This window comes from Onychostruthus taczanowskii, unplaced genomic scaffold (assembly GCF_017590055.1).
Source record: "Onychostruthus taczanowskii isolate IOZ18803 unplaced genomic scaffold, ASM1759005v1 scaffold2, whole genome shotgun sequence".
Classification (NCBI taxonomy): domain Eukaryota; kingdom Metazoa; phylum Chordata; class Aves; order Passeriformes; family Passeridae; genus Onychostruthus; species Onychostruthus taczanowskii.
Genome location: NW_024499239.1, coordinates 23655047 through 23672769, shown reverse-complemented (window position 1 = coordinate 23672769; position 17723 = coordinate 23655047). Strand labels below are relative to the sequence as shown.

Here is a 17723-nt window from a genome sequence, read left to right as displayed (position 1 = left end):
GTCATTACAGTTTTCAGGGAAAGTGACATATTCCTGTATTTAGAAAATTTATAGAACAGTGCAGTTAGTAAAAACTGATTATAGCTGTACATCACTGATAAAAACATTCATGGATTAATAGCATCTATTTATATAAACACAATTTTCGATGGATGGACAAAAAAAAAAGTCAATTCTGGAGACATGTAGTTATGTATATGCACCTAGTAAGCTACCACACATCTGAAGCAAAAAGTAATTTAATCCACATATCTCTGTTCTAGGCATCAATTCCTTAAGTGTTTATTAGAATCATTCCAAGTATTTTTCTCTCTCATAGTTAGAACACATTAAATCATTAAATTCAAAAGAAAAAAATCACCAAAGATGTTTTCAGACACCCTTTGCATCCAGAACTCCTAGCCAAGATGACTTTAGACTTGTTCTTATTGTACCACCAGGAGACATGAAAGACCTGTTAAGTCATCTTAATAGAGAACTTGTCCCTGGGGTGTCTTCTGCAAGTGATGCATTTCATTGACTCTGATAGTAAAAGGGTCATAAGCAGAAGCAACAAATATGCAATGCAGCAGTGAATGCACATTCTGGATTTATTAGAGAAAATTGAAAGCATTGCAGCACCAGAACCTAATACACCATTAAATACAGCATAAAACACAATAAATACCTCCATACCTTACTTTTATTATATATTTTAGGAATATTTTAAGCCACAGTACATTAAGCTACTTTACACCCAGCATGGGGCTCTGCAGGTGATACACGAGAGCTCCACCTTATTTCTCCTCCTCAGAATGTTCTTATTTATATTTCATATGCAGTTTGTCACAACTTAATTTAAATAGCAGTTAAATAACTGTTAATCTGGTCCTAAACCCATTATATGCTTTTACATCACATTCAAGAAGTACAGTACTCAGAACATCTATGTTATTTTTCTGCATATATACCTAAAAACATAAAGACTGTAAGACAGCAGCCAGTACATATCATTGGAACATATTATAGCAAAGTGTAATAACATTTGTGGAAAGCAAAAGATTCAGTGCTCAGTATAAAGAGCAAAGACTGATGTTGAAAAATGTTTCTTTTTTGTAAGTTGATAGGATAAACACACCCCTGGAACATTCCGTCCATGGCAGGAGACTTAAAAAAAAAAAATTAATGCCAAATTAGTTGTTCAATGCTGACAGAGTGAATGGGACTTTGCCCAAAAAACCTCACATGCATTAGAAAAATTCTATCAAAAAACAAGATTAGTACTCCATCTTTGTGAAGAATGCACCTCAAACTTCTAAACAGAGATAAACTGTCCTCTAAAGGGACTCTCACACAGTGATGGACAAAAGAAGCCACCTTTAAATGCAACTCTGGAAACATATGAAAGGCTACCAAGAAGTGAAAATGCAAATCCTCCAAATATCTGTTAGTCTGAAACCTCTTGAAAGTAAATGAAGTAAAAAAAGTAAATGAGTAACATGAACAAGAACTTTTAATGTATATTAAACACTGACTTTTCCCATATTCAATAGCTTACAAAAGGCTTGGGATTCACAAATTTAACCTCTAACAACAAAGAAACAGAACAAAACCAAGCAAAATCAGATCATACAAACTAGAAAAAAAGGAAAAACAACCACAACTCAAGCTGTCACTGGACAGTTGTATCTTTGGGAGTATTTTTTTTTTACTTCTCAGAGATATTAGATTGTGTCATGACCAAGTGGTGCAGCTTTATTGAGTTTAAAACAGCAAAGATTAATGCAATAGAGCAGCCTTCATGAACTTAGCAGCAGTGTAAGGGCTGGAACTGGAAATTCAAGACACACATATAACCACAAGGATGCCCATGCATCAATTGCTGCATCCAGGAGGTTTTCACATGAACATTTTTTGTTTGGTTTGGGGTTTTTTTACACTATACATGCCTTTAACTGAAATGCAACATTTAGTATAGTTCAAAGAACTGGACTTAATCAGTTCTGTGTATTTTATTTTTGTCTGCTCATTCTGAAGCACAATACTAACTATTTTTAGATCCATGACTTATAAAAGCTTTAAATCTTTGCCTGTATTAAGCTTTTTGCTGATGACATTTATACAGGACAGGTACAACAGACAAGTTGTGCAACAAAAAAAAAAAAGCAGAGGCTTTAAAAAAAATTAAAATCAGTAAACTTTCAAGACTTTGAACCACTGACACCTCACCTTTTGTCCTATAAGACAGAATAAAGGTCACCAAAATAAGATGGATCATGCAAATGCCTCCAAAACTAAGTGCCTGCCTATGATGCATCAACATAAACTTCTTCCCTGTAACTATGTGGAAAATACCATCCTGATGACTTCTGTTAGCTATTGCTACATTTTCTGCTTCAAAAGCATTCATAAACTATTTTAAAAAACCTCATGTGGGAAAATGTAGCTGTTTTTCAGAACATTAATACTACATTCCTATATATCTAAGTCAATTGATTTGATTCTTTACCGGCAACATAGATAAACACAAAAATAAACCATTTTGTGAACATTCTGCAGTTCCTCTGAGAGCAGCTGTTACTGTAAACATGTTTTGCTAGAGGCAAACTCTGTTCCTTCTCTTTTCATGTAATTCCTGCCTTCCTCTAATTTTCAAGGTTGCTTTAGTGGGAATAAAACAATAGGCAGCCAAGCCAAATAGCACTGTAGTTTAAGTTTTACCAAAATGTTTCCCCACACAGTAATACATATTTTATACACACAAATCTTCTTCCAGGTCCTGAGAATGCAAAGTTTGAGCCAATTCTTGGGTTTTTTGTGGGTTTTTGTTTTTCAGGGAAAGCTTTTACAAACCATCACAAACTGCACCACTACAGTACTGAAGCTACTCATTATTAACATGCAGTTTTCTGCATGAGAATTTTGAATTACTGTATGAATTCTGCTTCAGTTACATTTTAGTTCATATAAATATTTTATTCTCAAAACAAAGAAGAAAAGTTCTAGTTGTTTTTCTAAATTCCCCTAGAAAATCAAGCAAAATACTTATACTGAAGGGGAACTGGTGCAAGAAGGAATTTAATATGGCAGAGATCTTACACACACTGATTATGTCAGCATTTCCTAAAACTGGATGTGGCACTTGGTGCCATGGTTTAGTTCAGGTGTTAGGACATGGGTTGGACCCAATTAGTTTAAAGGACTCTTCCAACTTAGTGATTCTGTGATATGAAATCATCTCACACAGTGTGGCAGTCATATTTTCTGGAAAAATCCCCTTGCCCATGATTTCTCTCCTGGGAATCTGAGAAGTCTCAGAAAAAAAGGAAAACAATATTATCTCATTTGCTTCTCCTGTTTTGCTGCTTTGGAATGTGGCTGGAGATTGTTTATCCAACAGGTGATTGTTTCATTGGTTTCATGTGAATTGTTTTGACTCAATGACCAATCCAGTGCCAGCTGTGTCAGGACTGTGGAAGGAGTCACGAGTTTTTCATTATTATCTTTTTAGCTTTCTGTCTGTATTATTTCTGTATTCCTTAGTATAGTTTAGTATAGTTTTAGTATAGCATTCTTTAATATAATATAGTACCTTAAAATAATAAATTAGCCTTCTAAGAACATGGAGTCAGGTTCATCATTCCTTACTTCATCTGGGAACCCCGCACATACAAGAAACAGAAGCTCAAAAAGATGAAGGAGAAGATATTTATGCACCATGAAGATGGATAGACCTCAGACACAACATGCTTGACCAGCCCAAATGCAAAAGCCCACAGGAAGGACAAAACCCCACACCTTGTAGCAGTCTCAGCTGGGAGGGGAGGGAGCAGGAGCTGCACCAAGGGCTCACACAGGTTGTCAACTGGCTGCAGCACTCAGCCCAAAGAGATTAAATCAGTGCCTTGGCTGGTGGCACATAATAATCAAAGCAGTTATTCATGTTTGAAATCCTTTTCAGCAAACCAGAGGAAGAAACAGAATACATATACAGCAGTATAGTACAGTACCAAGCTTGCAAAGGGGAGGATTGATATAATATAGAGATTCAGCTCAAAGGAACCTTGATAAACCAGGGGGCTGGGCCAGCAAAAAGGTATCAATCAGAAGGACAAAATTGCACACCTGGACCAGAGAGACCCCACACTTCAGTACAGACTGGGAACAGACTGCAGCCCTGCTGGAAAGGTCCTGAAAGAGTCAGCTCAGGGAAAAAAACTATCACAGAGCTAAACTTATCTCAGCAGCAGAGAACACAGCTCATAAGCAAAGTTGCAGCTTGCAAGGTTCACACTGGTGTGAGACCTCTTCCTCAGGGCACAGGCAGTGCAGCAGTGGAATGGCTGTCCAAAGAGATGATAGAAGCTGTACCTTGGAGATCTCCAAAACGAGGCAGACAAAGGCAGAGCTGCACAACCTTATGCTGTCAAAGAGCTTCTCTCTGATGGAGAGGCTGGACAAGATATCCTGCAGAAGTCCCTGAAACCCCACAGGTTTGTGATTCTAATCCATAAGAACCCTTTACAAAAATTCTTTCATACCTTAAGATATTTTCCCTCAGCAAGGCTCTCTGTATTAGCCAGAGAAGTCCATTTTCACATCTAATTTATCTAGAGTAAGACATTTTCTCATGTAAGTACAATCAACCTCTACTAAAACTAAACTTGTTAACTATTTCAAGTACTGTTATTGTGAAAAATGCCTCCAGGTTTCAACTGTTAAGAAATTGGTCTAACTAATCCAAACCAATATTGCCGGTGGGTGAAAGGAATGTCTAAGATAGTTGCTATGCCCAAGCAAAAAAAAGAGGAGCTGCAAATTTTCCTTATCCTCCCCTAAAGCTTCTGTCTGTGAGAAATTTTCAGCCTTAACTGAAAGGCTGACCTTAGACTAATTGATTTATTGGCTTGTGGCAAAGCAAAATATCTCAGTCTCCCGAGGACAAACCTTGGCTGGGTTCTTGGTTGTTTTGTTGTTTTTTTGGTTTTTTTTTTTATTTTCACTGAACATTAGTATGTATCTGTCTGACATGAAAGACAAAATTAAGTCTTGGTCACAGTAGACACCATCAACAAGGCATTTGTGACACTGGAGCCAATTTTAGGCTCAGGCTTCTTCAGGTGCTCACATTCAAGCAAGGTCTAAACAGCACTGATTCCAAGGTTTGGAATTTTATGTAACAAAAAATCTAGTCCCACCTAGAACAGACGCTTTCATTATTTCACTGTGTGGGTTTTTCTGATCTGAAAATACATTCCCTTCTCATAGTCTCCACCATGCTACCATAAAGTTGGCTTAGCTTTAGAATATTTCACCCCTTTTTGCCCGCACTTCTCCACTACACTGAGCACAAGTTACTAGTCTGCACTCTGAAGACTTCTGTAAAACTTCCCAATGACAACCACTGCCTCTCACTCAACAGAAAGGAATTAATTTATGTTTTCCCAAACCTATGAAGCCAGACTTTATCAAAACACCTGTGGCATTTTCAAGCCAGCACCCCTGTGCCTTCAGCTGTTGGATGTGTCTATCACACTTGAGACGAGCTCCCATACAAACATCAGCAAATTCATTTAGCTACAGCACCAATATATATTCATTTAACTTTGTACCAATTCACACAAACTCTAGAGCACCTCAAATGCCCAAGCAGGCACCCTCAGATCAACTACTAAAGCAGATGCTCCACAAGAAGAAAGGTAGAGAAGGATTTAGCACCATTCATATTTTTTATACAGCATCCCAAAATGCTTTACTTTATCTGAAGGATTAAAACTCACACCTCTCACCTACCACAAGTGTTTAGGGAAAGGCAAGTCTAGAAGAGGCTGTCTTCTACCCGTCTGGTTACATCTGAGGCACAGCACAGGGGAGAAATCAAAGCTCAAAGGGGTGGGACAGAAAGTACAAGAGGCTATTCTGTAAGAAAAAAGGACGCCCAGCTGAGGCAGAGACCTCAGGTCTAGTTATCTGTATTTGAAATTGATTTCAACATTTAGTAGAAGGCACTCAAGATATTAAAAAAAAAAAAAAAAAAAAAAAAAAAAAAAAGCTAATTTGCCAGTTTAACTTCCAAAGCAGGTTATTCAAGACGATTACACTGCTAAAGGTAAGGAGGCAGCGTTCATTTCCCAGCTTCACAGCACACAAACAATTACTGTAAAGCCAGCATTCCTACTGCCTTATTCTCAGGCTACAGAAATATTTCTCATAAAAGTATCCCACTAAGGCAGTAAACAAATACATGTTGCCACCTGCTAGAAACAGGAGACAACTGTTCCCTGCACTGTGCAGAGCAGTGCAAATCTGCTTGTGCCATGTGTAGAAGCTGTAAACTACTTGTCTAACTTGGCAAAGGGAATATTAGGGAAACTTTACAAGTCTCTGCACTTGTTTATGATGAGACATTAATTTATATCATTCCTGATTAGATCCATGTGAATACTTTTGATCTATAAATAAGACTCCCTGTTGAACTACACGAAGCTAATTCAAAACAAGACATTCGTTTGCTGGAATGTGAGCAGCTGTGCAAAAAATAATTGGGATTGCTAGTCAAGGACTTCTATTTCAAAGTATTCCCCATGTAAACATGTTTTTTGTTGTTCTACTCTACAATTCATTATTGTCTTTCTATTTACAATATGATATTGTAACTCATCGATATTATTAGAGTTGAAGGCAGAAAACCTTTTTTCTCTTTGCAGGGGAGCCCACCAGTGCTCCAGTCTCTCACAAATTATCTGTTTTATCCCAGCCAGGATCACAGCACAAAGCAATGCAGTTTAAACTCACAGAATACAATTACAGAATAATCATCATATGACTACAAAGAGCTTGAAAAAACAAACTCTTAAATGTGCCCAACAGTGATCCTTGAAGCAGTTCTTAGTATTTTCTCTTGCATCAGGTCTTTGGATGTACCTTACACCTAGCTTATAATCTCACTTCAGCTTTCATTCCATTATTGAAACTCAGCCATCTGTTATGCCTGAATTGCTGTATCAGTCTATCTGTTATGCTTTCCAGCAACATAAATTTCTTACTTTGTCAAGTCTCAAACATGAATTACAATTTCTCCAGTGAATATAAAATAAAAATGAAATTTAAATTCTCAGCATGATCAAACATCCTTCCACTGTCCAGATATGTGGGCTCTGAAAACACAGATTTGTCTTCAAAACACTTTAGAAAAAGCAGCATCGAGAATGAGCATTTGCTTTCCCTGGCTGTAATCCTCTCTTTATTACAATGTCCCTTGGTAGTCTCCAGTTACAGCAGTTACACACCATAGAAAGTCAACAGCTGAAATTCATTTTTCTTTAAACTTATTGTTTGCAAGAGGAAATGTCTTTAGTCAATTCTAAGTAGGAAGTTACAACTTATATTGATAGACTTGAAGTTGCTCAAAAAAATTCCAGGCAGTTCAGCCCCCAAAAAAGTGGTTTAGGGTCACTTTTCAAAGGAGCAGCTGGATTGGTTCCTGACAACTTCTTGTCCAGAGAACATTCAGAGGCTGGCAAACATCTGGTTAGCAGCAATAGCTCTGATTATCTCTGACTTTCAGATTACTGGAAATGCAAGGCCTGACACTTGCACATCAGCCAGGTCAGGGGATGAACACCCCAGGCTGTGGTGACAGCCTTGAGCTTTGCTCACCCCAAACAGAAAAGAGGCAGAAGTGCCAGGTTTAAGAGCATGAAAATCAAAATTACAGTGAGGGAACAGGAAATGGGGACTAAAAGAATGAAAGTGAGCAGAAAATGTGATTGTGGTTTTAGTCTCTCTCCTACTCAGTGTCACAGTTTTGTCACCAACTACAAAATCCTGTAAAAACTTCTTTAAATGATTTTTGGTAAGAAACCAAAAGATATCTCCCAGATTATGGAACTTGTAGTTAAAATCACCTTACCACTGGTTATAGCAAAAATATCTAGTTATATTAATTCTAGTTTTATACTGTCTAGTTTTTTTAAAACTCCCATATTTAGCAGTTATATATTAGGGGAATAAGGTGTTTAAAGACTCAATAAACACTTAATATTCAACCAAAGAACTAGCAGTATTTTCTGTAACTTATATTAAAATCAATGCTAAATATATTGACTAGTGAAAAAACATGGTTAGTACATGCATCCCAAATTCTCTTTTTAAGGCTTGTTCTTAGTGTCTTATCAGTTACATTTTAGTGCACAGAAAATTTAATTGACATAATTAAATCAGATTAAATTAACATGATTAAGGGTGCAAAATCAGGCATGTCAAAGTTGGGAAACACTAAAATTAGAAAGTAACATGCTCTGCATTTTTCTAAATAGGAAGAAACCTTATGAGAGAAATCCCACCTTATTCCTCAAGAATTTGTCTATTGCAGACTATTCAAATCCTGCTCCCAAAAAAGAAAATCCTAATATTTTTTTTGTGGGACTTTCAACTGTAATACCCAAATAGTCATACATTCCTTTATTTTCAAAGAACATGTATTGTGAAGAAAGCATCTTCTGCAATCTACAAAATAATGAAACTAAGGCACAAGAGGGTTAAGTTCAGAGGTATTAAATGACTCAAACAGCCAATAGAAGATTGTTAGACATGACTTGTCAAAGGGCATGATTTATACAGCCAAATATGCAAGCCCTGCCTTGAAGCACATCACACCATCCCGAAGGTATGGCCAGTCACAGCTGCTAAAGGAAAGTCATCTTCAACGTCTCCCTTCAATTCTCCCAGACAAGAGAGTTCATTCTTCATTTCTACAGCTTGGTATTTGACTATCCAACAAGTCAATATATCCCAAAGAAGAAAAATAATACTAAGGTAACCACAAAATTACTGACTTCTGCTGACTTAGTGAGCTAAACCAGTTTGGCAAGCAGGAGATCTGATGTAAAGGAAGAAAAGTGGCAGCTTCAGGAGGGGGAGAGGGATTTCCCCTCTTGGAGGCAATTGTTTGTTGGATCAAGTTACACATCGTGCCAGGCTGAATGACTGGCTCAAGAACAGATTGCCAAAGCTGGCAACTACCCCAGGAAAAAACCACAGCCATCACAAACATTTCTAGCAGTGCAAGAACAGAAGAAACATCTGTCTCGTTCCCCCAGAAAATGGCTTTTCTGACTTTAACTGATACCCACCAGTGCTGCATCCTAAGGAACAGATCTGTCCAGGAAAATACATCCTGACAATCACACACATTCCTGGTTTTGCAACACAAGGTAAAAGAGCTCATAAGCAATGACTTCTCTTACCATAGTTTTGCACTGACCCATCCACACACCAGAGTGCTGTTCTGCCACAACAGGCTGCACAAAAATTGACACAAACAAGAAATGACACCTCCAGCACACTGAATCAAGCAGAAACCCTGCTGACAACAGAATATATAGATAAATAATAAAAGATGCCATCATAGTGAACAGCATATCCATTTACCACATTCTGAGGGCTTTACTCTGGAAACCTCATAACTTATTTTAGTATGCACTATGCATTCACTGAGCCCTCCAGCACCCTTTTTTAAATGGAAAGAATAAAAATTCTGTCACACGGAACATTACTGATAGTGAAAAGTTTCATATTTGCCATAGTAGCTCTGCCACATGGGCAGTGACAATGATGGACAGAGACTACAAAATAAACAGATATAAATTGTCTCTGGGCAACAAGACCAGGCCTTAGGGCTTCACTCCATAAATACTCCCAGCTATGCTGATGCAACTGTTCCCAGGAATGCACAGTGCAACACAATGCTGAAATGTCTGCATTTTTTTAATCAAAGAGAAAACAAACAATCAAACAAAAGACCACAAAAATCCCAGCCACCTTTTAAGCACAGTTTATGTAATTAATAAGGTTTATAGAGCCAAAAGGAATTAGACTTGAACAGAGGATAAGGGAGGAGGGACCATCAAACCGTATTTTCACATGACACATCAGAACAGTGTTTCATTTGTCCTGCCACCATGTGTTTCATTTCCCCTGGTCCCAATTCAGCATGTGATCTTCTCATTGGGAATGGGAAGGGTTAAAGAACTGAATAATTCAGTAGTCCAATTATTTTCATTTTCAACTCCTCTGTTCTTATTTTGACAGCAATGTCATTATAATGGACTACAGGTTCATAGCCAGAACCTCTTTAACTGACTTTTTGAGGTTTCTACTGGAATCCAGAGATTATTTTCAGGTTTTGATGAAAACACTTGGGGAAAATTCCAACAAACTAATAACCAGATAAAATTCCAAGTGCAATCTTCCCAAATTTCCAAGAAGCATTGGAAAGCTTGAACAACTGTCCTCATTTTTCAAGTGTTCCCCAGTTGGAGATACACTTCATTCTTCTTACCCTTTTCTGAGATGGGGAAAAACTTTTTCTATGAAATCCTTGAAAATATTGAAAAGATTTTTAATGCTACACGCAATTTCATTTTAATGCCAATTTTTAAGTTGCCTTTATTTTCCATCTTTCATTTATTTTTCTATTTGCAACATCCCACACTAGTATAAAATTAACACTTGGCTAATACATTTGATGGATTTGTTAGTCACAAACTGCATGTTCCAACAATATTAAAATGACATTAATGAGAAAATTGCAAAGCTTCTTTTTAAATCAAATTGAGCCTTTTTAATTTACTTTTTTAAAAATAGCTAAATCCCTGACTGAGCTATATTGCAAACAAAAGATGTTTGTTTGAAATACTGGAAAGAATTCTATTCTGCTGTTTCCATCTCTTTGTTCCACCTTTGGTATTGCAAATCAGATCAGCTCCTATGCTCATGCCTGGCAATCAACAAACAGTATTCAAGTCTGTATAATTTTTGGCAGTTTGTTGTTGCTTTACTGGCTGTAATTAAAATAACGAGCAATCAAACAGTAACTTAAGTATTGCAAATAAAATAAATTGTGAAACACACAACTTGTTAGCCAGCTTTTACAGAACTAAACATCCAAGTGCTTTTCATATACTCTAGGTATTTCCAGAAAGCAGCAAGTGTACTGCAAAGTTTGACAAGCTGGTTTATTTAATTTCTCTGTCCTGGTTGTGCTGAGCTGACTCCAACCTGCTCCCAACTGAAAGATCAGAAGATCAAAGATTCTGCAATTCTATTTCTCATTTTCATATACCTGAAGTTTATTTTCTTAATTCCTTTTTAGCAAAAAAAAAGTGTAATTCTCATATAGAAGTGTCACCATTCTAAATATTTCAAAGCGAGAGAAAACTTCAAGACAAATTAAAGCATTTTGTTACCTTCCTGCTTTCTCCTCATCTTTAAAAACAACTAACTCTTAGGGTTCCTAGTGTCACATACTTGCACACTACAAATACTTAAAACTACAAAAAAGTTCTAGTATACTCTTTAAAATACTCCTAATTTACTCAAAAAACCCATGAAAATATATTTACTAAAATGTATTTTCAAACTTGAATTAAAAGCACTTGGGAATTAGACAGATTTTTATTGCAGAAAGGAAAACTTAATAAAATTTTCTGAGAATCAGCATACTTGGCCCTGCAATTTTCCTGTATCAATGTACACACTGAGAATGAAAAACAAGGAATGTAAATTTATGAGTAATGCTAGTAACACAATGAGATACTCATTATTTTAAATTACAATGTGCAAGCACATTTACAAAACAGTCTGCAAATTCCTTTCCAACTTCTTTTTAATAAAAGTAAAACCATATAAGCTATAATTTAAGGTTTAGGTATACATAGATATTCTTTGTTAATTTTTAGTATACTAGAGAGGTTCAGCTGCAGCATAAAAAGTAACAGAAAAAGCAAAGTGAACAACAGTGTAATACCACCTACCTATGGTGGTTAAAGTTAACATCCATTTTTTTCTACAGGAGATATTTTCAGAAATCTTTCTGATAGCCAAACATTACTTTTTTGGTGAGTCAAACTACTTCAAAAGTAGCATAAAAATTTCTGCATAGATAGATATATCTATATAATGTTATTTACATGCATTATTTTCTAATTATTTTAATAAATATCACTAATTTACTATTAAAGCACAGAGCCTGGAACAGGCCTGAAAGAAATGTAAAACAATGTACAGAGGGCTCAATGAAAACTCCATTTTCAAGGCAATCTGGAGAACAATAGGACACACTCACCCTCAACAGAATACAAGATTAAAAACCCAGATTAATTTCTGAATTTGACCAGACTTTTCCAGCAATGAAAACCCACATGATTCTAGGGGAAGATACCAGATATTCTACTAATTTATTTTTATAGTTCCTTGGCTAAGTGGTTCCACCTGTTTCAATATCCAGAAGCATACTTTCTTCTACAGACATTTGAAAATAAGAAGGAGGGGAAAGAGAGAAGCTTTGGTAGCCTCTGTGGGCATAAATCAGGTTTAATTTAGGAACAACCAAACAAATCTCAGTCCTTGCTAGACCAACATGGCACATTCCATCAGCCTTGCTCTTGATTTCAGAACCACATGAAGCACTGCCATGTTTCCATGGGCTGCTTCAGCAGCACAAAGCAGACAGTTCTTAAATCATCCAAAAGAAGTTTCAAGAACCTGACAACGAGAAAGAGGCAGACAAAAAGAATCAGGTTTGGAAGTATAGAAAAAAATTCAGTCCTATGGTAAAGCTCAAGAATTTATCTGTCAATCAGCCATTGAAAACAGTCTGGGAAATAGCCTTCTTAAACCTTTGGATTAATAAACAGTTCAAATTGCACAGTCTAACAATATTTAAGTATTTCCACATCAGAAGTTTGATTTATTTTTTTTTCCTTAAAATAGCAAGGGAATGCAGTTCCATGCAGACACTACTAAAGTAAATCAGTGGTAAAAGAAAAAAAAATAAGGTCCTTTGAGTACAAATTTGCAGTAGATAAAACCTTAAATTAAAAAATACAGTCATTAGTGGGTATGTGCTCTAATTAAAAATTCATTTGACCAAATTCATCCCGCTATTTCTCCAGGTGGAACTCTCAAGATCCAGATTAATTAAATCTCACTAAACACTCTGGCCATGAGAATAAAAGAAAAGTTAATGTTTCTCCAGCATAACTTTGAATTGTCTGGCCAGACATATGAGATAGCAAAAAAAAAAAAAAATTCCATCAGCCTTAAATTGCAGACAGAATTGCCCTTAAGGACAAACACATAAATCTAATCATCACATTTCTGGGCACAGGTTTCAGGTGGAACAGTAAATACACCATTCTCCTCAAGAGGCTCGTTAGGCTCACTCATTTGGTGTGACTACGCCTGTGCTGGGAGGACATTAAGGTTTTCTCATTAAATCTCTTTTTTGGAGGGATGGGAGGGGAGAAGGGGGGGTCTCCAGAAGAGGACTCCATGAAGGGGTGCAAACAATGAGTGGGGCCTGACCCGTGCAGCCCAATTCCCACCCACCTGTGCTGGAAATTCTGGAAATGCAGCATCTGAATCACTGCCTGGGCAGGAGGAGAAGGTCTGCAAATGCTGAGCTCGCACTGCCCAAGCAGCAATTGCACAATAGCACAAAAGTCGGCCAAACAGCTCTGGAAATCAAGAAGAAAATTCTTTAAAAACTCCACTTTCTGAGAAAACAACTTAATTCATGTGGAACTAGGGACCATAATGAACTCCCAAATGCTTCAGCAATACAGTCATGAATAAACCCATGAGGGCTGAATAAGCATTTACACAAACACACTCAGAGAGTTCATAAAATAGCAGGCTACACCAGATTAAAAAAAAAAAAAAAACACCAAAAAACCACAGGATGAAAATGTGAAAATGTTCCAGAGGTGCATCTCATACCTTTAAAGCCAAACTGTAAACTAGGGAAAGCTGGCACACTCTGAAGAGAGATTTTTTGAAAAGGGATGAAAACCAAAACACAGATCACATGAACCCATTGGCAGGTGTCCTGTCCTTGCACACACCAGGAAGTGTTGAAGAACACCTGAATTAAATGGACAGATTGAATCTTTAACTGATAGCTCATAGCTTCACACTGGAAACTGGTTAAATATGGTAGTCATTGCCAACAGCTGACTGCCCCAGAACACATATGCCAAAAAACAAATAAAACACGCAGACAGAATTATATCCCTTCATTAAAAAGCACAATTAAAAAAAAAAAGTGAGAGGGACTGAAACTTCTCATAGTTGTGCTGTTCTATTCTTAGGTTCATAGAAAAAGTAACTGGAAGGGAGAGCTCAAGAGGTCACCTGGCCTGCTCCTTTCCCTAGCCCAGATCATCTTCCCTCAATCCACACAGAGTTGTCTAAACAGGAGATAAAGGTCTCAGGTAACAGAGACTGTGTAGGATTTCCATGCAGAGGACCCCAGAGTTTCTGTACCATTATGCCTAACAAAAAAATATCTTCTGGTTGCATGGTAATGAAGTTCAACCTGCCTGACTCTTGCTTTGATCCAAGTTCACTCTTCCAGCATGTCTCTACAAATACTTCTTGCACACCTAAAAGCTGTTACATCAACCTTTAGCAACCTTCTCTTCAGTTTAAGCTTTAATTAGTTTTTTATTCCTCATTCCAAGTTGGGTTTTCCAAAACTTATGTCTTCACGACAATTTAATACAATTTAAAAATTAGTATAATTTAGTAGAATTTTGTATCTTTCAATGAAATTGGGCATAAAATGAAGTACTGTGAAACAAACAAAAAAAGATCTGGAAAGAATCCTAGAACAGCCTCACATCAAACAAACTTTTTAAAAAGCTGAATGAGAGAAATTAAAGGGTTTCTTTGGTCTCAACATTGTAGCCAACCTCAGTATCACTACAGGTGAAATAATAGATCACAATTTTATCAGTGACTTTCACAGATAAAACCATGAGCAAACTGCCAAACCAGATGCTTTTTCTCATATGAGTATCACATTGGGACATACCTTCTTATTGGATTGCTTGCCTTCCCTTTTCCTAACAGTTCTCATATTGATGGAAAACAAATAGTCAGGAACAGTTTTGTCACCACCTCTACTGGTGGAGCACAATTCATGACTGATGTGCAGCTCACACATTGCTCTCACTGGCTGCATCAGTTTGTGTCACTTCACAGAAAGGCATTTCTATAATTACAGATTCATTTTTGTCTCAATATTAAACACGCTATATTACAAAAACATCTGACCCAAATAAAAGCTGAAAGCAGCTGTTGTTTTTCCAAGATAATTCTTCCAGCAATCCATCACGGAGAAATAGAAAAAGTCACAAATCTTCTTTAGAGCAAAAGTGAATTTTTTTTTCTTTTTAGATTATTTTCAAAGTTTAGGTCTTCTACATTGAAAAAATCCAGTCTCTAAATAATATTATTGCCTGTTCTAGCTCAGACAGACTTTTATTATTTGTTGATTTCTCACCAATATTCAGCCTTATATTTTCAGACACTAGGAGACAATTTCAGAATGCAACATTTACAAAGAACAAGAAGTAATGAACAAAAAATCTAGTAAACAAACCAAAAAGGAATACAAAGGAATCCTAAAGGCATTATCTTAATTTTGTCCTGGTAATGCTTGGCCATACCATGACTTGCAGCACATTTCTGTATCAATAAGATTATCCCCTGGTGATTCCAATGGAAGTGGAAGGAGGAAACAATATTCAGCTTTAAGAGGAACAAGGCATTAAGGTACCAGTGATTTGTTTTAATACCCAACAGATGTTAACAAGGTTTTATATTGCTTGGCAGGGTTTTGCTGTGCTGTAAACCTGACTAAGACACAAGACAGAGGTGCTGGTTATTGCCTTACCTTTCAGGCCTACGTCATCTTTGTGGCTTATCGACCATAATCCAAATCCATTAAAGCCACATCAAACTATCAGAGAGCTGCAAACACTGGATAAATGTGACTATCACCTTAACCTATGACTTGATCAGCATCAGATACAATAGTTTTATGCGACAAATTGAATCTAGAGCAATAAACGTTTCTATGTCATCTTTAAATCACACATTTTCTTTCTGCTGCCTTGAAGTATGAAGATCTATAACTCATAAAAGCAGCAACCACTTCACCCAGAAGGCACAAGCCCAGAGATATCAGAGTCTTGTTTTAACACAAATTTCTGGAACACCCAAGGGTTCATCTGATTTTTTTTTCATTCACCAAAGAAAAATCTAAGTATTTCCAGCATCAATTCCTCACCAAAAAAGCATACCTCCCCCACAGAATTGTACCTCTGCCTAAAGTGCGCTCCCACAACAAACCATCTTCCTAAAAATTATCTGGAATTGGAACTAAATGTAACAGCTGTTTAAATGCTATAAAAATCACATGTGAGCCTTATCCCCCAAAACGAGGTAGAGGAGGGAACAAATTCTTTCTCCTGAGCTCATTCAAACACTCGAAGCAGAAAGTTGCTTAATAATTTGAATATCACAGCATAATTCTTAACCTGACTCTCAAGGATGCACAAGCTCACAATGAAGGTGGCACACTTTGAAACACAGAGAAGTGAAAACTGACAGCACCCCTCTTTTGCTTTTTGTGTTTTCACATATGAAGTAACAAAGGTACTCATGTTCATGGCACCCCATTCATCCCAAATGAAGAATATTTTTTAAAAAGTTTGGGTCAACACCAATATTTTTAAACACCTAATTGTGACACACCTGTTATAACATCTCTCATTACACGACCTAAATGTGTCTAAAATGCTTTATGGCATTATTGATCTTATAATACATGCATCTCCAAACAGCCTACATCAGGAAGTATTTCTGTGTTTAGAAAAACAGTACCCTGTGTCATAAAATACCTTGAGTTTGGAAAGCAAAAACGAGAAAATACAAGTGATTAGTAGTTTATTTCAGATCTTGCAATAGCAAATCCCCAGTCAAAAAGAACAGTAAAATGGGATCATGCCTACTTTGACAAACAGAAGCCACAAAAATAAGGTGGCAATTTCATACTCCCTCTTGCATTGTAATCTAAGTGACTCCATCACACCTCCCCAGGTAAGGGATTTACAAGGTATCAAAGAACCATCACTAATAAGGGAAAAGCAATGCAAAGAATGAATAGGAAAGGCATCTCACTGTAGAGGGTGTGGGTTGTATCACCTCTTGCCACTTGAAAGCATGATTTTATTTCCAGGTTCAGTGAATTTTCTGCTCTGCTTGAATAGGTATTAGGTATTGGCAAATAATCCATCCTCACGCCACACAGAAAGGAGAAGATGAAGACTGTAAATTTTATGCTTTAAGCACTAAGTGCAGTTGGTGAAAAGATCCCAGATTATTTTCTCTAGAAAAGAGGAAAACTCATATCTAGATCATCAGGTGACTACAGAACTTGCTGTAGGACACTTTTTGCTCTGAAGGAGAAGAAAAATCCATTGCAGCTTCCACTTTGAGCAGGATACAGAGACACTGATGAATCTGAGCCTTCTTTCTCATCAGTATGACAAAAAGAATGGTAGATATTTTTGAGACCACTGTCTATTATCATCTTACCTGCAACCTCTTAGTCCCTCAGAGCCCACAAAAGATTTTCACTACAACCAGCTCAGCACATCACTGCAATTTTACGGTTTGTTCAAGCATCACCACCATCCATCAGCACCACAGGTCAGGCTTGCAGAGAACTTTCTGTTCACAGTTCTTTAACTACTGCTGGTGTGAATCCATCTTGTGTTTCCTGTTTCATGCTCTGGCAGACTCCTCAGGATATGTTTTTTTCCCCCCATACTGACAGTGTCCAATAAGAAACTGGTCTATAACGTGGTTTAATGAGGCACTATAACCAGGCT

At 37.0% G+C, this 17723-nt stretch overlaps 1 protein-coding gene across 3 annotated transcripts in view; it reads right to left on the bottom strand.

The window, feature by feature from the left end:
- Positions 1–17723, bottom strand: part of CTBP1 (C-terminal binding protein 1) — a 238276-nt gene that overhangs the window by 206070 nt on the left and 14483 nt on the right. The gene's annotated exons all lie outside the window — the stretch shown is intronic.